At 37.8% G+C, this 22,105-nt stretch overlaps 1 long non-coding RNA gene across 5 annotated transcripts in view; it reads left to right on the top strand.

Moving 5' to 3' along the window:
• The window catches only part of LOC127316351 (uncharacterized), a 47,290-nt gene that overhangs the window by 6,732 nt on the left and 18,453 nt on the right, over positions 1-22,105 (top strand). The gene's annotated exons all lie outside the window — the stretch shown is intronic.

Raw genomic sequence — 22,105 nt, 5'->3', positions numbered from 1 at the left:
AACCTATCCTTAAGCATGATTTGCCGGTTGAAGATCTAGGTACAACACCACCACCAAAGGAAGATCCTGTTTTTGATTTAAAACCATTGCCTGATGATCTTAAATATGCTCATATTGATGATAAGAAAATATATATTGTTATTATTAGTTCTAAGCTTTCAGAGTTTGAGGAAGAAAGGTTATTGGAAATATTGAAGAAATACCGAGGAGCTATTGGCTACACTCTTGATGACTTGAAGGGGATTTCTCCCTCTATTTGCCAACATGCCATTAATATGGAAGATGATGCAAAGCCTGTTGTTGAACATCAGCGTCGTCTAATTCCTAAGATGAAGGATGTGGTAAGGAATGAGGTATTAAAACTTCTTGAAGCTGGTACTATATATCCTATTGCTGATAGTAGATGGGTTAGTCATGTGCATTGTGTTCCTAAGAAAGGAGGAATGACTGTTGTACCTAATGATAATGATGAGTTCATACCTCAAAGAGTAGTTGTAGGGTATAGAATGTGCATTGATTATCGAAAAGTTAATAAAGTTACTAAGAAAGATCATTACCCTTTACGTTTTATTGATCAAATGTTAGAAAGGTTGTCTAAAAATACTCATTTTTGCTTTCTTGATGGTTATTCTGGGTTTTCACAAATTGCTGTTAAAACTAAAGATCAAGAGAAAACCACTTTCACTTGTCTCTATGGAACTTATGCTTATAGACGTATGCCTTTTGGTTTATGTAATGCTCCTGCTACTTTTCAAAGATGCATGTCTGCTATTTTTCATGGCTTTTGCGAGAGTATTGTAGAGGTATTCATGGATGATTTTTCTGTCTATGGGAATTCTTTTGACAATTGCTTGCGAAACCTTGATAAAGTTTTGCAGAGATGTGAAGAAACTAATCTTGTTCTTAATTGGGAGAAATGCCACTTTATGGTTAATGAAGGAATTGTATTGGGACACAAAATTTCCGAGAGAGGTATTGAAGTTGATAGAGCTAAAGTTGAAGCAATTGAGAAGATGCCCTATCCCAGGGATGTTAAAGGTATTCGTAGTGTTCTTGGTCATTCTGGATTTTATAGGAGATTTATTAAAGATTTCTCTAAGATTTCAAAGCCTCTTACTAATCTTCTTCAAAAAGATGTACCTTTTGTTTCTGGATGATTGTAAGGAAGCTTTTGAAACTCTAAAGAAAGCCTTAACAACTGCTCCTATAGTTGAACCTCCTGATTGGAACTTACCTTTTGAAATTATGTGTGATGCTAGTGATTTTGCTGCAGGCGCTGTTCTTGGACAGCGAGTAGATAAAAAATTGAATGTTATTCATTATGCTAGTAAAACTCTTGATGCTGCTCAAAGAAATTATGCTACAACTGAAAAAGAATTGTTAGCTGTGGTTTTTGCTTGTGACAAGTTTAGATCCTATATTGTTGATTCAAAAGTTACAATTCATACTGATCATGCTGCAATTAGATACCTTATGCAAAAGAAAGATGCTAAGCCAAGGCTTATTAGATGGGTGCTTTTGTTGCAAGAATTTGATTTGCATATTATAGATAGGAAAGGTGCTGATAATCCTATTGCTGATAATTTGTCTAGATTGGAAAATATTGCTTATGATCCTGTTCCTGTTAATGATAGTTTTCCAAATGAACAATTGGCTGTAATAAAGGTGAGCTCGCGAGACAGTCCTTGGTATGCTGATTATGCTAACTTTATTGTTTCCAAGTACTTGCCTCCAACCTTTTCAGCTCAGCAAAGGAGGAAATTCTTTTATGACTTGAGGCATTATTTTTGGGATGACCCACACTTATATAAAGAAGGAGTGGATGGTATTCTGCGAAGATGTGTTCCCGAATATGAACAACAAGAGATATTGAGTAAATGTCATGGTAGTGCTTATGGAGGACATCACGCCGGAGATTGAACCGCGCAAAAGGTTCTACAATCAGGTTTTTATTGGCCAACTCTCTTCAAAGATGCAAGAAAGTTTATTTTATCTTGTGATGAATGTCAAAGGGTTGGTAATATCTCCAGACGCAATGAAATGCCTATGAATTATACTCTTGTTATTGAACCATTCGATTGTTGGGGATTTGACTTCATGGAACCTTTCCCCTCTTCAGAAGGTAACATTCATATACTTGTTGCTGTTGATTATGTTACTAAATGGGTGGAAGCCATACCCACAAAAAGTGCTGATGGTGGGACCTCTTTAAGAATGCTTTTAGATATTATTTTTCCTAGATTTGGAGTACCTAGATATCTTATGACTGATGGAGGTTCTCATTTTATTCATGGTGGTTTTAGAAAAACTCTTGCTAAATATGGTATTAATCATAGAATTGCTTCTGCTTATCATCCTCAAACTAGTGGGCAAGTAGAATTATGAAATAGAGAGATTAAATCTATCTTGCAAAAGACTGTTAATAAATCTAGAAAGAATTAGGCTAGTAAATTGAAGGAAGCACTATGGGCTTATAAAACTGCTTATAAAAATCCTATGGGTATGTCACCTTATAAAATGGTTTATGCTACAAGAAGATGGCTGAGCGTGAAGTGGACATCTTCCACAAGATTGTGTCCGAACTGATTGATGGGCACAAGAAGGAGACTGCAAAGCTGTGGGACGACATCCTCTCGCTTCACGACACCACCAACAAACACTAAGCTCAACTCTATGATGTTCAGAATCAAAACTGCGAGTATGAAAACAGGTTTAAACACATAAGCTATGCTGCTACTTTCAGGATCCCTGAGACCAAGATGTCGTTTGTTGATGGAGAGCCTCTTCCTTGGAAGTCTGATGATGGGAAGAATTCATCACCACCACCGCCGAAGGAGTAATTCATCATTGGTATTGGCACCCCCTGGGTTTGTTCCAAGCTTGGGGGAGTGCCGCGGTATCACATCATCACTATCTTTTACTTTTTACTATCAAGTAGTGTCATATCATGAGTAGGGGAGTTATCATATAAGATGGGTTGCAGTGTGGAAGTATCTCTCTTTAGTTGGTTGTCTATGTATCCCTTGGTGTGAGCTATCGTTATGGAATATTAATGAGAAGTTTTATCATTTACATATTGCACATCTTATTTTAGTTTGCAATCTCTATTATTTGATTGATCTTGTTGTTAGTATTGTTATCACTTTGGGAGCATTGAGTAAATCTATTTGGTTTTGGCAAACTTAGCATTGGTCAATAGCAACAACACTTTGAGTTTAAATAGAAAAGAGGAAATACATGTAGATATGTTGTTTCATTATATTTCTTTCTTGTTAGCTCTTAGCTTATTATTCTGAAGTTAAAATAGTTTCTGCTTACAAGGAAGATGCATGATTGTTTCTATCACATGTATATTTGTTTGTTTCCCTCAACTCTTATGCTTGCTAATCAACCTTGCTAGCCAAAGACCTGTACTGAGAGGGAATGCTTCTCGTGCATCCAAACCTTAACCCAAAACCTATGCCATCAGTGTCCACCATAACTACCTACTATGTGGTATTTTCCTGCCATTCCAAGTAAATACTTCATGTGCTACCTTTAAACAATTCAAAATTTATCATCCCTTATTTGTGTCAATGTTTAATAGCTCATGAGGAAGTATGTGGTGTTTTATCTTTCAATCTTGTTGGGCAACTTTCACCAATGGACTAGTGGCTTCATCCACTTATCCAATAATTTTGCAAAAAGAGCTAGCAATGGGGTTCCCAGCCCCGATTAATTAACCTTCATAATTTTACAAATAGACACTCCTCCATGGTATGAGATTGTTGGGAGGCACCCGAGGATTCGGTTAGCCATGGTTTGAGAAAGCAAAGGTTGGGAGGAGTGTCATCTCTAAATAAAACTAAAATAAATAGACACTCCTTCATGGTATGTGATTGTTGGAAGGCACCCGAGGATTCAGTTAGCCATGGCTTGTGAAAGAAAAGGTTGGAAGGAGTGTCACCCAAAAATAAAAATTTCATGGGAGCCGCTCTTTGAAAGTCTGTCTGGCAAGGGGGTTAGAGTGCCCACTACCATTCGTTGACAACAACAAACACCTCTCAAAACTTTACTTTTATGCTCTCTACATGATTTCAAAACTTGAAAAGCTCTAGCACATGATTTTATCCCTGCTTCCCTCTGCGAAGGGCCTATCTTTTACTTTATGTTGAGTCAGTAAACCTATTTCCCTCCGTCTTAAGCAAGCAATTGAGTTGTTGTGATCAAACCATTTATATTGTGATTTGTTTAATCATGCCTTTTATTCTTCCTTGTTTAGTACAAGTTTTATCTGAATGAATATAGCTTTGAAAGTTATCAATGATTATGAGGAGATTATTATGATTGAGTATGCAAGTTGTGCCATATAAGCTTTAACATAAGAGCGCTGATCAATAGATAAATACAATCTGCTAATTGTTCTCATACCAAGAACAAAGTCTGCCATCACCAATTATGATTTCTTATGCACCTTTATTTGTGATTACCTTCTACTTATTTCAAGTTGAATTATATGAGGAAGTTGTTCACTAGAATGTCTTGTGTGAATTATTATGATGCTTCTTGTCTGTATTTGGTTTATCGACTCTTCACTCCATAAACATGTGGTCTTGTTTATCGAGTTCAGTTTTGCTTGGGGACAAGCGAAGTCTAAGCTTGGGGGAGTTGATACGTCCATTTTGCATCACTATTTTATATCATAATTTACTGTTATTCGTTGATATATTTCATATTTAGAAGTGATACTTATGTTATTTCATCTATTTTGCATGTTTAATGATTATTGGAGAATCGCGCACCGGAGTCAGGATTCTGCTGGAAAAAGCACCGTCAGAATGCAATATTTCGGAAGATCAACAATTGACGGAAATTACACGGAAAATCCTATTTTTCCAGAAGACGAAGCTAGCCAAAAGGAGGAGCCGAGGAGTGCGGTGACCCAGCGTACCACTGCATGGTGTAGTACACAAGTCGTTGACATAACACAAGTGAAACACCATTCCACTCATATTACATCTCTCAGAGTGGTACAACAGAAACATATGCGAGTCCAAGGTATGTCTATAGAAGTACACACGAACTGTTTACATAAGATCCACACAGCCTCCTACTTTACAGTGAGGTAAAACTTCAAATAAAGCTCCAGAAGAACGACTCGTAGTCTAACTTGTTGCTAACTCAAGCTTAGGAGCTAATTGGCTTGCTATAGAAATCTAGCTACTTAGGTGCTAGGAATAGGGAAAGGTTCCCTTCTATCACTAGTCTAGGTTTCCATTATAGCTGAGGTAGAAGTTGACTCCATTGACTTCTTTGATTGGATTCTTCATCTTGTTGCAGTTGACTCCCTTGTCTTCGAGTTCCACGGTAGTTTCTCCTTCGGTGCATTGATCTAAGAAGGGGTTCAAACGAGATAGAATGAGTACGAGCGTACTCAGCAAGTTCATATTAGGAAATAGGTGTATCATGCACTAGCTACAGCCATAGACCAGAAAGTCATAGGCCAATGCAAGTTTTCATAAACATTTCTTCAAAAGGTTTATTTTATTCTGAAAACTATGCCCGTCAGTTTTCACAGGTTGACTAGAACTTCGTGGAGTTCCTTTCCTGCCGCGCTCGCAGTTCCCTTCCCGGAACAGGGAGTGACAGTCACAATTCTTGATACCCTCTGCAGAGGTGCGTTACTTTACCCCACAAGAGATCTTAACCATGTTGCCGACCGAGAGTATGTCCCCGTCCACACTTCCTTTGGTGTGAGGCCCAGTATAAGATCCAAGCCAATCACTGCCTTCTCCGCGACCCTGCAAACCCACCCTTTTGTCCAACCGTACACCTCCAGTAGACTTCCCGATAATACGGCTTTACTCATGGTGTACTCCGGACAATCCATCATAGATCGTAGAGCCATCATCACTAATGGATGGGGATTTAAAAGGCTATCCCAACCTACGGCAGTGCCTCCAATACCCCGCCGGCTCTACCAATCCGTTGGCGTGCAGAAGGGAAAAGATACAGCTGACTTCCCCAGAGCCATTATAGATCTTATGGATAACGCGATATGTACGGCGCTAGAATCACTGGACGGCATTGGTATTTAGTCCTAGATGAGTAGTACCCATGCAATGGAACCTCCACCATATCAACACATACCATGGTTCCATTGCCCACCACATAGTCATATTCATAATTGTAAAATAATACTTTGCTTTTCAATGCATGAGTGATAAGTATAGTACTTTGCATATAATTTGATAAAAATAATCAAATGACATGAGCAAGCGATGAACTTGCCTTTCTTGATTGCAAGATTATGCAGGCAAAAGCTTCGATACGTGAGAACTCCAAATGCTGAAATACCATCATTGTCCGGTAAGGACAATGTTTAAAGAACTGGCAAAGATGCTATAATGCATAGTATGAGATGCAATCGTCCCGAGCGTAACCGAACCTCGATGATTAAGGATGTATGAGTTGTAAAGATTTCTTTAGGGTTGGTTGCACTTGTAGAATGGTTCTCAAACAAGGTTCTTATTAGGGTTTGGTTATATTAGCATCATAACCAAGTGATATAAGACATCATAACAAGTACACACATAAAGAATAGTGGTGGAACAATATGTAAAGAACAGTGGTCAATTTTAAGTTCTACAGGACATGGTTGATGATTACTTATTCTATACTTCAAAAGAATAACTTTTGAAGAACATGTTGATTTAGAAATAGTAAATACTTTAAATAGGAACTAGGGCTTCTATGGTTTAATTAACATTTGTACTTCAAAAGAATAACTTTTGAAGAACAGGTTAATAAGGACAAGAACTACTTTAAATAGGAGCTAAGTACTATTAGGGTTTACTAATAGGGCTAGTTGGTGCTTAAGTAGAAGTGATCTACATGCAGCAAGTATTAGTAGGTTTATTACTATGGTTTCTCCTAAGCATTATATCAAAGGATGGTTATCAAGGTGTTGCTATGAGTTAGGGTTTACTATGACTTCAGATTTGCTTTACCAAATAATTTCTAATAGTTTCTAAGCTAAGTGGCTTATCATTTACTAAGTAGGGTTTAGTTGAATAGGAGCATGTGATGTGAATTGCTACACAAGGTTGGTACTAGGGTTTATCATAATAGTTCTACTAGGGTTTGATGGTTGAGGTTGATCCTAATGGTGTGGTATATAGGATTGATGATCAATGGTGCTAACATGTGGTAACAAGCTAGGGTTTATACTTAGGTGATACTAGTGAATCATATAGGTTTATTCAAAAATGAGACCTGACATGACAAGCTCATGTGAATTGGTTTTATGTTGGTGGATCATGAGCATGCATTCATTGGTTTCTTATTAAGGTTCTATAGGTATAGATGAATCTCACATGATCACATGTGACATATAACTAGGGTTTTAGAGTTACTACTAAAGTGGAATGATCACATGAAATAATGGGATCCAGATTCTAACTTATATTAAAATTAGGGTTTCTAAATTATGATCCAATTCTTAAAGTAATACTTGGTACTAGAACTAATGTGATTAAGTACTTGAAATAGAGTTATTAATAATTTTAACATACTATTAATTTTTAGAGGGTTTAAGAATTAAAATAATTACTAGTTAGGGTTTAATTAGAAATCAGGGTTTCCTAATTATTGTTAGGTTTTAAAACTATGACTTGTTAACTAAAAATGCTTAAGTACATAATGGTTGGGCTACTAAAATAATATTGGCTTTTAATATTTTCTTGAGTTATTACTATTTAAAGAAAATAGAAAATAGTAATTTGCAATTAGGGTTTATGAATTACCACTAATAATTAAGTTAATGCAAATATGGTAAATAAAATTAATCTTAACATTTTACTTAGTTGCTAAATAGTTAAAATTTAATTTTTGAAACTTCACTAATTATTGAATTTGAATTGTATTTTAAGTATATGAAATGGCATAATTAATAAGGTTAAAAATAAGTGAATTTTTATTTTGACACACATTTTTGTTTTATATTTTTATTTGAACAGAGTTTATTTTTGTGAGCATTTTGATATATTATTCATATTTTTCTGAGTTGAAATGAAATTTCTATGATTTTGCAAAATTTCAGGAATTTACTGGAATTTGAAATTAAACTAAATACTAGATGTACCGGTTCACTGTCTAACTTAAGACACTGACCAGTGGGGCCTTTGACTAGTCCTCTGCCTGGTTGGCAGCTGACCAAGTCAAACAGTTCAACGGGTCCACTGCCACATCGTCCTCACCGGCGGCTTGACGCCGGCGAGTCAGAGCGCGACGGCGACGCCGTTTTATGACTCCCCGGGACGCGTGATTAAGTTTTTCCGACTCCCTGGAACCTAACGAGCTCGATGGTGAGGTCGACCTACTCAGGGGATCACCGGAGCTACTCCGACGAGCATCTCTGCGGCGGCGAGTTCCGGCCAAAATGCCAGAATAGGCTGCAGAGGAGGAGGTGATGCAAAATAGGGGTCCATGGATGCGCAATCTTACCCTGGATACGATGGTAAGGTCGGCGATGTCGATTATCGATGGAGACGGCGATGAATTCGCCATTACCGGCGATATGATGTAGAAGGGATCGGCGAAATTCGTCGGCTTGAGGAAGATCCAGCACGATTCCTTCCGCCCAGATGCTCTACGGTGCCAGGCGCTTCCAACGAGACACTACACGGACCCTGGGGTGCCCTCCATCGACGGCGCCATGGAGGTCGCCGGCGACAGAGTCTTGTAGAAAGAGGAAGAACTAGGAAACGAGAGAGGATAAGGATGGGAGTCTAGGGTTTCTCGAGCCGTGGCGATCTCTCCGACCCTCTTATAGCTCCAAACACGGTCTCGTTCGACGGCGAGGCTTGGCGGTGAGCGTCCAGGATGCGGCGATGTTCTAGGTTAGGGTTTCCGGGTGGGAATCGTGATGCTCCAACTGGCAGTGGATGCAGATGGAATTCCCTTCGACTCTGGGTGAGTTTTGGCGTCCGGCGGCGTCCTTATCCATAGCGAGGACGTGGTGGAGCTTCGTCGGCTCGCTGTCGAGCGTGGAGAAGAGAAGGAAGATGACGGTCTCCTTTTTGTTTGACGCCAGCGACGAAACGGTAAGTGGTGGGTTGGGCTGGTTTCGTTCGTGGGCTGGGTTACTGGTGGGCTTGGTGTGGAGATGGTTGCTGGGCTGCGGTGGTCTGGTTGGCCCAACAGGTAAGCCAGGTGAGCCTTTCTCCTTTACTATTTTCCTTTTCATTTTCTGTTTTCATTTTCTGTTTTGAATTTGTTATTTGAATTCAAATTTGAATTCTGTGTTGTTTTACAGGTTCTAAACTATCTGAGTATTAATATCATTTCATGATAATACTCACTGCCTACTTCTTTTGTTTAAACAAATATTTAGTTTAGGATTTAATTGATATCTTGTGAGGCTTAAGTAAAAATAGAAATGGTTTAGTTATCCATTTTAATTCCCTTTTTAATTTAGAAACCAGATCTATTTAAGTGGTTTGAGAATTCATAACATGTGCATAATGAACACATGATTAGGTTGAGCTAATACTTAACAATATGGATTGTTCACATAATATAATTAGTAATTATGTCTAAGTTTAAGGTAAATGGTAATGAGGTTGGAATTGGGTTATGATTGTATGTGAAGAATTATTCCTATGGTTTTAAGAAGATGGCTAAGAAAGTTCTATAATCACTAATCTGGTTTTAGTAAACTTTTAGCTTGAACTAATTAAGATGGATCTTATGTTTATAATTAGCAAGGCATTTGCTAATGATGGTTTACTTTTATAGAACACTACTTTATTTGGTACACTAGACAAATTTCTTTGGAAGGCAAAATAGAATTTAATATTGGTTCACTCTACTCACTTAAATAACACTTAAGCTTAGGTATATATGGCTTGGTTTATACTTGTGCTCCATGATACACAAATTAGGACAACATTTTATGTGGAGTGGATTCTATGTGAAAAGTTTATAGTTTTGGTGATGCTTCACTAATATAAAATAGGCATGAGGCATGGCAGGGTTCTATTTATAATCCAAAGTAATGCTTGGATTGGAATTCAAATATGGCCTAGGGTTTTAGTTATGATCACCAATGTGATACACAACGAGGTTTAGGATATGGTATAAGTTTTGATCATATTTTAGTGGCTAGGGTTATACTCCTCACTTAGGTAGAATTATTGTATCAAGGCAATACTAGGTTTGTCTCAAATGTTTGGATAGGCATGGTTTAAATACAATATCCATACTACACAAGGCATGAGTATTGGTCTGGATTATCTACTATTGATATATTTATCATTTCATGTGAAAAATGAGATCTATGGATCACTTGTAGAGGTTTAACTTACATCTCAATTTATAAGTAAGATCATGCATTAGACATGATCCACTTATTCCTCACTAATCTCTCTTCTTTAATACTTCTCTCAACACACTCACTTAGATTCTTAAGGTTTATGATCATCACCCAATTTGTAATAATCACAACACTTGCCTCTCTATATTTACTAGAAGAATATGTTCTTGTTTACCATCAAGTGTGATCTAGGTCAAGTAGGGTTTAATACTTGACTTGTACTCCTTATAGCATTGCTTAGTATTAATGGTTTATCTCACATAGATAGGTTGAATATTAAACTAGGTTCTACCCAATGGATAATATAAGCATATGAATGATTCTCCTTTCTCTAGGTTTAATGGTATGAGTTGGGAAACAAGGTTGGAATGATCAAAAGTTAATGAAGAGTGAATATGAATGTTCTTGACTTGACTCAAGTATTGTAGTTGAAAAGCTATACCATGCGACTCATGGTAGGAACATTTATTTAATAGAAGACATGGATAAGATAAGTAAAGAATAGTTTCTCAATTAATGGTGTTCTTTGATTTATAGTTGAATAATTATTCATGGGTTGTTGTAAGGAATGTCATGTTGAGATCCTTTATAAGATCTTGTAGTTGATCCTTACTTAAGGTGTTGTTTGTTGTAATTCTACTACTATTTGATCTAGCCCATAGATCAAATCATCTCTACCCAAAACAAGGTTTTAGTAAAGATCACAGTGAAGTTTATAGCGCTTGACGTGATGATCTACTTCAGTTCCAGCAAGTCAAGTGAAACTTCAGTTACTGTGGTAAGTTTTATTTGAAAGCGCGAAAATTCCCCGGATTTTCTATGCATGAATGCAATGCACACTTTGGTGTTCTCTCATTTTATTGCCTCTAAACCTGGGATATTACAGCCTCCCCCCCTTAAACTGAACTTCGTCCCGAAGTTCGAACGCTCTCATGTTTCGGAATGTTGAAATGTCTTGAACAGATCACCATCCTTCAACTCCATGGTGATCACACTAGATATAATTGGATATATCCCTTGTCCAAATCCTTCCGGAAGTCTTCTGATGTCTGGCACTGATACTTTCTTCTATTCTATGATTTCTTCCAACACTCTAAGCTTGTAGGCTTACTCTTCAAAGATTCTTGGATTAGGACATCTTATTGTGTTAATGGACTTTACTAATGGCTGTGGTGACATCTTCCTATTTGGGTACTTAAAACTTGGTCCTACCAGCTGCGATACTCCAGCTGCGATGTAATATGGCACTATGGTGTACCAGCTGCGATACTCAAACCTTAATTCTAAAGGATTTGTGTAAAGTAAGGTATTGTTGTCCCTTACTACCATAACGAAAGTAATGGTACTTCGTAAGGTATTTACAATAGGCATGGTCCTGGTAGTTTAGTCCTACGAATGGATTAGACTCATTTAGTCCATCCAATCATGGCTTCTAGTTCATACTAGTTATCTTCCTTTTGGTTTCTTTAGGTTCCATGAAAGGAATCTTTCTAATAATCATTAGTTTTAGTATGGTCAAACCCTTCAGTCTTTTGCTTTCTTAGGCTTTGATTGTCCTCCGACATCTTCTTCATCCAACTTCATTATCTAATACTTACTTAAGTTCTCTTGGTTTTGAGTAATAACAATTACTTACTCAAGTTAAGGTCTAATCCTTACTTCCTCGAGATATGAACCTCGGCTTCTGGTCTGACAAACTTCTGAGAGTACTTTTATATGGGTAGTTCCCAACAACCTTATAAAAATAAGATCGGACTTCCTCTCAGTTCAGACCTTCTTCTTGGTCCATCATACTCCAAATATTATATCTTAATACTTCTCATTCAACCTTCCTCTCCCCCTTGGAGTTTACTAATGATCTTCAAACTTCCTTTCTTCTAATCATTAAACTCCAAGGTTAGAAGATTAGTTTTGGTTTGGCTTATAGTTTGTACTTTTCAAAAGTCTCACGAAGAAAACTTTGTGGTGCATCCACACAATTGTGGATATCCATTTTGAATCCTCCAACTAAATATTTACCAACTACGAGATACCAGCTGTGAAATACTAGCTGCGGAATCCCCCTTTCTTTTAGGGTAAAGAAATGTTCAGGCTGTGGGCTATCTGGTACCAGCTGCAGACTACCTAGTACCAGATGTGGCTTATTGGATACCAGCTGTGGCTATATTATGGTTCTAGTCAACATCTACCTACCAGCTGTGGCTACTTTTATAGTTTTAGTTAAGATATACCTCACTTCACATACTTTCTCTTCATGATTATCCTATATCAGCTGCGGTCTTATTATACCAGCTACGACTTCACTTGACTATTTTCCTTCTCCCAGGGTTTGTTTTGCAAGATAACCACTTGTTGACACTATGAAAATAGTATTATAAGTGACTTCACTTTCATTCCCTTCTTCCATAATGAATATGGTTCCACTTCTACTGCTCCATATTCACTATTTTTCTCACTGTCATGATACTTCCATGTTGAAGTACTCCTTGATTAAGGATAAAAATGAGTTTTGATTGGTCCTTCCTTCAGATTGTTGTGGTTGCTTCTCACAACTTTACTTCCTCCTTATAGTGAACCTTCATCTTATCGGGGGATTTTATAATTTGCCACAATTTCTTTGCACTTCTATCATTTGCCATTTTATGTGTCCCTGACAGGTGGTGGTCATGTGGCAAATAATAGACACTTTCAAGAAAAGTGTGGCAAATCATAAAATATCCCCATCTTATCTTCCAAATCTTCAGAATTCGTCACATCCTCACGCGAATACCTTTACCCTCTAGACCTATAACATCAAGTAAGAGCTTGATATTGCAACATGCATTTGCATATCAAAGTCAAACTTCATATATGGATCTAGTCAATCAATGAAGATTCAAGAAAATCCAAGAAAATCCAGCTTTGTGCTTATAATACACATCCTTATATGCCTGAATATAATAGTTGGGTAAGACATCCCTAAACATCAGGCTCAGATGTGTAGTATATAACACCACATAAGATAGGTTTAGGTCGTGATACTTAACACAAATACGTGAATTTCTACTATTTGTCTCAACATTTGTCTTAATTGCACATTTGCAATGAGACAAACTTGAAGCAAAATGGCTTGGGATAGTTGAAGTTAACCTAGTTTTCTTTGGAAGTACTAACAAAATAATATACCATATATATGTGCTATTGAGGACTACTTCCTATAATACAATTAGTTCTAACATGTCTACTCTAAACACATGATTGTTTAGAATATACCACCTCTAACTCTAGGATTTCTCTATGTGATATGCTCTAAATAAGCCTTCTTTAAATTAAGAACTATGGTTCTAACATTCTTGACACAGTATCTAGGATTTTAAGGCCTAAGCTTTCGAACTATTCCCTAAATCCTACTCCTTATCATCCTTTTGTTATCGTACTTATGATGTTCTACTCCATCATACCATGATTCCCAAGTGAATCATATATGAGTTCCTAGTTTATTATTGAAAGTAGACTCATGTAACTCCTATCACTCTTCCTTACCTACTATGATTGACTCATCATAGACATATACTACCTTATATATCTTATATTCCTCACGTAACATCATTCATCTTAGTGTTTTTTAATGACTCTTACTTAACAATACTTATATTGGTATACTTCTTCCAATAGGATATCTTCCTTATGGTTGTATCCTCTCTTTGGACTACCATGTATTGTATACCAACTGTGGTCTACTACCACCAATTATCTAATGCTCCAATGGTGTTCTAGTTATTTGGAATGAAGCAAGATAACTAACTAACTTTACTTAAGAAATATAGATAAGAAAGATTGACTCAAGTGTGTCAGGATTATTCTCAAGTGAATACCCATCTCAAGTCAAAAGAATAGTTGGTTTAGCATAGTTGGCTTAACTAAGATACTTCCTATAAACACTACCAAACCTATAGGTCTCCTTTAAAGGGTTTTAATCCTAGGGTCAAAGCATTTGCTCTGATACCAGCTGCGGTGACCCAGCGTACCACTGCATGGTGTAGTACACAAGTCGTTGACATAACACAAGTGAAACACCGTTCCACTCATATTACATCTCTCAGAGTGGTACAACAGAAACATATGCGAGTCCAAGGTATGTCTATAGAAGTACACACGAACTGTTTACATAAGATCCACACAGCCTCCTACTTTACAGTGAGGTAAAACTTCAAATAAAGCTCCAGAAGAATGACTCGTAGTCTAACTTGTTGCTAACTCAAGCTTAGGAGCTAATTGGCTTGCTATAGAAATCTAGCTACTTAGGTGCTAGGATTAGGGAAAGGTTCCCTTCTATCACTAGTCTAGGTTTCCATTATAGCTGAGGTAGAAGTTGACTCCATTGACTTCTTTGATTGGATTCTTCATCTTGTTGCAGTTGACTCCCTTGTCTTCGAGTTCCACGGTAGTTTCTCCTTCGGTGCATTGATCTAAGAAGGGGTTCAAACGAGATAGAATGAGTACGAGCGTACTCAGCAAGTTCATATTAGGAAATAGGTGTATCATGCACTAGCTACAGCCATAGACCAGAAAGTCATAGGCCAATGCAAGTTTTCATAAACATTTCTTCAAAAGGTTTATTTTATTCTAAAAACTATGCCCGTCAATCTTCACAGGTTGACTAGAACTTCGTGGAGTTACTTTCCTGCCGCGTTCGCAGTTCCCTTCCCGGAATAGGGAGTGACAGTCACAATTCTTGATACCCTCTGCAGAGGTGCGTTACTTTACCCCACAAGAGATCTTAACCATGTTGCCGGCCGAGAGTATGTCCCCGTCCACACTTCCTTTGGTGTGAGGCCCAGTATAAGATCCAAGGCAATCACTGCCTTCTCCGCGACCCTGCAAACCCACCCTTTTGTCCAACCGTACACCTCCAGTAGACTTCCCCCGATAATACGGCTTTACTCATGGTGTACTCCGGACAATCCATCATAGATCGTAGAGCCATCATCACTAATGGATGGGGATTTAAAAGGCTATCCCAACCTACGGCAGTGCCTCCAACACCCCGCCGGCTCTACCAATCCGTTGGCGTGCAGGAGGGAAAAGATACAGCTGACTTCCCCAGAGCCATTATAGATCTTATGGATAACGCGATATGTACGGCGCTAGAATCACTGGACGGCATTGGTATTTAGTCCTAGATGAGTAGTACCCATGCAATGGAACCTCCACCATATCAACACATACCATGGTTCCATTGCCCACCACATAGTCATATTCATAATTGTAAAATAATACTTTGCTTTTCAATGCATGAGTGATAAGTATAGTACTTTGCATATAATTTGATAAAAATAATCAAATGACATGAGCAAGCGATGAACTTGCCTTTCTTGACTGCAAGATTATGCAGGCAAAAGCTTCGATACGTGAGAACTCCAAATGCTGAAATACCATCATTGTCCGGTAAGGACAATGTTTAAAGAACTGGCAAAGATGCTATAATGCATAGTATGAGATGCAATCGTCCCGAGCGTAACCTAACCTCGATGATTAAGGATGTATGAGTTGTAAAGATTTCTTTAGGGTTGGTTGCACTTGTAGAATGGTTCTCAAACAAGGTTCTTATTAGGGTTTGGTTATATTAGCATCATAACCAAGTGATATAAGACATCATAACAAGTACACACATAAAGAATAGTGGTGAAACAATATGTAAAGAACAGTGGTCAATTTTAAGTTCTACAGGACATGGTTGATGATTACTTATTCTATACTTCAAAAGAATAACTTTTGAAGAACATGTTGATTTAGAAATAGTAAATACTTTAAATAGGAACTAGGGCTTCTATGGTTTAATTAACATTTGTACTTCAAAAGAATAACTTTTGAAGAACAGGTTAATAAGGACAAGAACTACTTTAAATAGGAGCTAAGTACTATTAGGGTTTACTAATAGGGCTAGTTGGTGCTTAAGTAGAAGTGATCTACATGCAGCAAGTATTAGTAGGTTTATTACTATGGTTTCTCCTAAGCATTATATCAAAGGATGGTTATCAAGGTGTTGCTATGAGTTAGGGTTTACTATGACTTCAGATTTGCTTTACCAAATAATTTCTAATAGTTTCTAAGCTAAGTGGCTTATCATTTACTAAGTAGGGTTTAGTTGAATAGGAGCATGTGATGTGAATTGCTACACAAGGTTGGTACTAGGGTTTATCATAATAGTTCTACTAGGGTTTGATGGTTGAGGTTGATCCTAATGGTGTGGTATATAGGATTGATGATCAATGGTGCTAACATGTGGTAACAAGCTAGGGTTTATACTTAGGTGATACTAGTGAATCATATAGGTTTATTCAAAAATGAGACCTGACATGACAAGCTTATGTGAATTGGTTTTATGTTGGTGGATCATGAGCATGCATTCATTGGTTTCTTATTAAGGTTCTATAGGTATAGATGAATCTCACATGATCACATGTGACATATAACTAGGGTTTTAGAGTTACTACTAAAGTGGAATGATCACATGAAATAATGGGATCCAGATTCTAACTTATATTAAAATTAGGGTTTCTAAATTATGATCCAATTCTTAAAGTAATACTTGGTACTAGAACTAATGTGATTAAGTACTTGAAATAGAGTTATTAATAATTTTAACATACTATTAATTTTTAGAGGGTTTAAGAATTAAAATAATTACTAGTTAGGGTTTAATTAGAAATCAGGGTTTCCTAATTATTGTTAGGTTTTAAAACTATGACTTGTTAACTAAAAATGCTTAAGTACATAATGGTTGGGCTACTAAAATAATATTGGCTTTTAATATTTTCTTGAGTTATTACTATTTAAAGAAAATAGAAAATAGTAATTTGCAATTAGGGTTTATGAATTACCACTAATAATTAAGTTAATGCAAATATGGTAAATAAAATTAATCTTAACATTTTACTTAGTTACTAAATAGTTAAAATTTAATTTTTGAAACTTCACTAATTATTGAATTTGAATTGTATTTTAAGTATATGAAATGGCATAATTAATAAGGTTAAAAATAAGTGAATTTTTATTTTGACACACATTTTTGTTTAATATTTTATTTGAACAGAGTTTATTTTTGTGAGCATTTTGATATATTATTCATATTTTTCTGAGTTGAAATGAAATTTCTATGATTTTGCAAAGTTTTAGGAATTTACTGGAATTTGAAATTAAACTAAATACTAGATGTACCGGTTCACTGTCTAACTTAAGACACTGACCAGTGGGGCCTTTGACTAGTCCTCTGCCTGGTTGGCAGCTGACCAAGTCAAACAGTTCAACGGGTCCACTGCCACGTCGTCCTCACCGGCGGCTTGACGCCGGCGAGTCAGAGCGCGACGGCGACGCCGTTTTATGACTCCCCGGGACGCGCGATTAAGTTTTTCCGACTCCTGGAACCTAACGAGCTCGATGGTGAGGTCGACCTACTCAGGGGATCACCGGAGCTACTCCGACGAGCATCTCTGCGGCGGCGAGTTCCGGCCAAAATGCCAGAATAGGCTGCAGAGGAGGAGGTGATGCAAAATAGGGGTCCATGGATGCGCAATCTTACCCTGGATACGATGGTAAGGTCGGCGATGTCGATTATCGATGGAGACGGCGATGAATTCGCCATTACCAGCGATATGCTGTAGAAGGGATCGGCGAAATTCGTTGGCTTGAGGAAGATCCAGCACGATTCCTTCCGCCCAGATGCTCTACGGCGCCAGGCGCTTCCAACGAGACACTGCACGGACCCTGGGGTGCCCTCCATCGACGGCGCCATGGAGGTCGCCGGCGACAGAGTCTTGTAGAAAGAGGAAGAACTAGGAAACGGGAGAGGATAAGGATGGGAGTCTAGGGTTTCTCGAGCCGTGGCGATCTCTCCGACCCTCTTATAGCTCCAAACACGGTCTCGTTCGACGGCGAGGCTTGGCGGTGAGCGTCCAGGATGCGGCGATGTTCTAGGTTAGGGTTTCTGGGCGGGAATCGTGATGCTCCGACTGGCAGTGGATGCAGATGGAATTCCCTTCGACTCTGGGTGAGTTTTGGCGTCCGGCGGCGTCCTTATCCACAGCGAGGACGTGGCGGAGCTTCGTCGGCTCGCTGTCGAGCGTGGAGAAGAGAAGGAAGACGACGGTCTCCTTTTTGTTTGACGCCAGCGACGAAACGGTAAGTGGTGGGTTGGGCTGGTTTCGTTCGTGGGCTGGGTTACTGGTGGGCTTGGTGTGGAGATGGTTGCTGGGCTGCGGTGGTCTGGTTGGCCCAACAGGTAAGCCAGGTGAGCCTTTCTCCTTTACTATTTTCCTTTTCATTTTCTGTTTTCATTTTCTGTTTTGAATTTGTTATTTGAATTCAAATTTGAATTCTGTGTTGTTTTACAGGTTCTAAACTATCTGAGTATTAATATCATTTCATGATAATACTCACTGCCTACTTCTTTTGTTTAAACAAATATTTAGTTTAGGATTTAATTGATATCTTGTGAGGCTTAAGTAAAAATAGAAATGGTTTAGTTATCCATTTTAATTCCCTTTTTAATTTAGAAACCAGATCTATTTAAGTGGTTTGAGAATTCATAACATGTGCATAATGAACACATGATTAGGTTGAGCTAGTACTTAACAATATGGATTGTTCACATAATATAATTAGTAATTATGTCTAAGTTTAAGGTAAATGGTAATGAGGTTGGAATTGGGTTATGATTGTATGTGAAGAATTATTCCTATGGTTTTAAGAAGATGGCTAAGAAAGTTCTATAATCACTAATCTGGTTTTAGTAAACTTTTAGCTTGAACTAATTAAGATGGATCTTATGTTTATAATTAGCAAGGCATTTGCTAATGATGGTTTACTTTTATAGAACACTACTTTATTTGGTACACTAGACAAATTTCTTTGGAAGGCAAAATAGAATTTAATATTGGTTCACTCTACTCACTTAAATAACACTTAAGCTTAGGTATATATGGCTTGGTTTATACTTGTGCTCCATGATACACAAATTAGGACAACATTTTATGTGGAGTGGATTCTATGTGAAAAGTTTATAGTTTTGGTGATGCTTCACTAATATAAAATAGGCATGAGGCATGGCAGGGTTCTATTTATAATCCAAAGTAATGCTTGGATTGGAATTCAAATATGGCCTAGGGTTTTAGTTATGATCACCAATGTGATACACAACGAGGTTTAGGATATGGTATAAGTTTTGATCATATTTTAGTGGCTAGGGTTATACTCCTCACTTAGGTAGAATTATTGTATCAAGGCAATACTAGGTTTGTCTCAAATGTTTGGATAGGCAAGGTTTAAATACAATATCCATACTACACAAGGCATGAGTATTGGTCTGGATTATCTACTATTGATATATTTATCATTTCATGTGAAAAATGAGATCTATGGATCACTTGTAGAGGTTTAACTTACATCTCAATTTATAAGTAAGATCATGCATTAGACATGATCCACTTATTCCTCACTAATCTCTCTTCTTTAATACTTCTCTCAACACACTCACTTAGATTCTTAAGGTTTATGATCATCACCCAATTTGTAATAATCACAACACTTGCCTCTCTATATTTACTAGAAGAATATGTTCTTGTTTACCATCAAGTGTGATCTAGGTCAAGTAGGGTTTAATACTTGACTTGTACTCCTTATAGCATTGCTTAGTATTAATGGTTTATCTCACATAGATAGGTTGAATATTAAACTAGGTTCTACCCAATGGATAATATAAGCATATGAATGATTCTCCTTTCTCTAGGTTTAATGGTATGAGTTGGGAAACAAGGTTGGAATGATCAAAAGTTAATGAAGAGTGAATATGAATGTTCTTGACTTGACTCAAGTATTGTAGTTGAAAAGCTATACCATGCGACTCATGGTAGGAACATTTATTTAATAGAAGACATGGATAAGATAAGTAAAGAATAGTTTCTCAATTAATGGTGTTCTTTGATTTATAGTTGAATAATTATTCATGGGTTGTTGTAAGGAATGTCATGTTGAGATCCTTTATAAGATCTTGTGTTGATCCTTACTTAAGGTGTTGTTTGTTGTAATTCTACTACTATTTGATCTAGCCCATAGATCAAATCATCTCTACCCAAAACAAGGTTTTAGTAAAGATCACAGTGAAGTTTATAGCGCTTGACTTGATGATCTACTTCAGTTCCAGCAAGTCAAGTGAAACTTCAGTTATTGTGGTAAGTTTTATTTGAAAGCGCGAAAATTCCCCCGGATTTTCTATGCATGAATGCAATGCACACTTTGGTGTTCTCTCATTTTATTGCCTCTAAACCTCGCCGCCTTGTGGGGAGGGGGCCCACAGCCCCCTCTGGCCTCCTCTCCTTCGCGTACTTCTTCGTCCCGAAAACCTAAGCTCCAGAAGATAGTCGTGAAGAGTCACAGCCGCCTCTGCGGGGCGGAAAACACCAGAGAGAAAAGAGCTCTCCAGCAGGCTGAAATCTGCTGGGGAAATTCCCTCCCGGAGGGGGAAATCGACACCATCGTCACCGCCATCGAGCTGGACATCATTGGGATCATCATCACCATCATCTCCATCATCATCACCGCCATCTCCACCGCTGCACATCGTCACCGCTGTAACAATTAGGGTTGCATCTTGATTGTTTGATAGGGGAAACTCTCCCGGTATTGATTTCTACTTGTTATTGATGCTATTGAGTGAAACCATTGAACCAAGGTTTATGTTCAGATTGTTATTCATCATCATATCACCTCTGATCATGTTCTATATGATGTCTTGTGAGTAGTTCGTTTAGTTCTTGAGGACATGGGTGAAGTCTAAATGTTAGTAGTGAATTATGTTGGGTAATATTCAATGGTTTGATATTTAAGTTGTGGTATTATTCTTCTAGTGGTGTCATGTGAATGTCGACTACATGATACTTCACCTTTATGGGCCTAGGGGAATACATCTTGTACTCGTTTGCTAATTGCGGGGTTGCCGGAGTGACAGAAACCTAAACCCCCGTTGGTATATCGATGCAGGAGGGATAGCAGGATCTCAGAGTTTAAGGCTGTGGTTAGATCTATCTTAATTACTTTCTTGTAGTTGTGGATGCTTGCAAGGGGTATAATCACAAGTATGTATTAGTCCTAGGAAGGGCGGTGCATTAGCATAGGTTCACCCACACAACACTTATCAAAACAATGAAGATTAATCAGCTATATGAAGCGAAAGCACTAGACTAAATTCCCGTGTGTCCTCAAGAACGTTTGGTCATTATAAGTAAACAAACCGGTTTGTCCTTTGTGCTAAAAAGGATTGGGCCACTCGCTGCAATTATTACTCTCGCATTTTACTTACTCGTATTTTATTCATCTGCTATATCAAAACCCCCTGAATACTTGTCTGTGAGCATTTATAGTGAATCCTTCATCGAAACTGCTTGTCAACACCTTCTGCTCCTCATTGGGTTCGACACTCTTATTTATCGAAAATACTACGGTACACCCCCTAAACTTGTGGGTCATCAAGACTATTTTTTGGCGCCGTTGCCGGGGAGTGAAGCGCTATTGGTAAGTGGAATTGGTAAGGGAAACTTTTACTGTTCGTGCTGATTTTATTTCTGCCTGCTGCTATAACTCATTATGGAGAGATCTTCTCTTGAATTTTTATTTGGAAAATCTACTACTACTGCAAAGGTAGTGGATGAGGCGCCAGGTGAGAAAGAGGTTCCATACAAAATACCTATGAAAATTATTGAACGTGTTGTGGATAAC

This window comes from Lolium perenne, chromosome 7 (assembly GCF_019359855.2).
Source record: "Lolium perenne isolate Kyuss_39 chromosome 7, Kyuss_2.0, whole genome shotgun sequence".
In the NCBI taxonomy this organism is placed as follows: domain Eukaryota; kingdom Viridiplantae; phylum Streptophyta; class Magnoliopsida; order Poales; family Poaceae; genus Lolium; species Lolium perenne.
The sequence above is the reverse complement of the archived record's forward strand: the minus strand, read 5'-3'. Positions and strand labels throughout refer to the sequence as shown.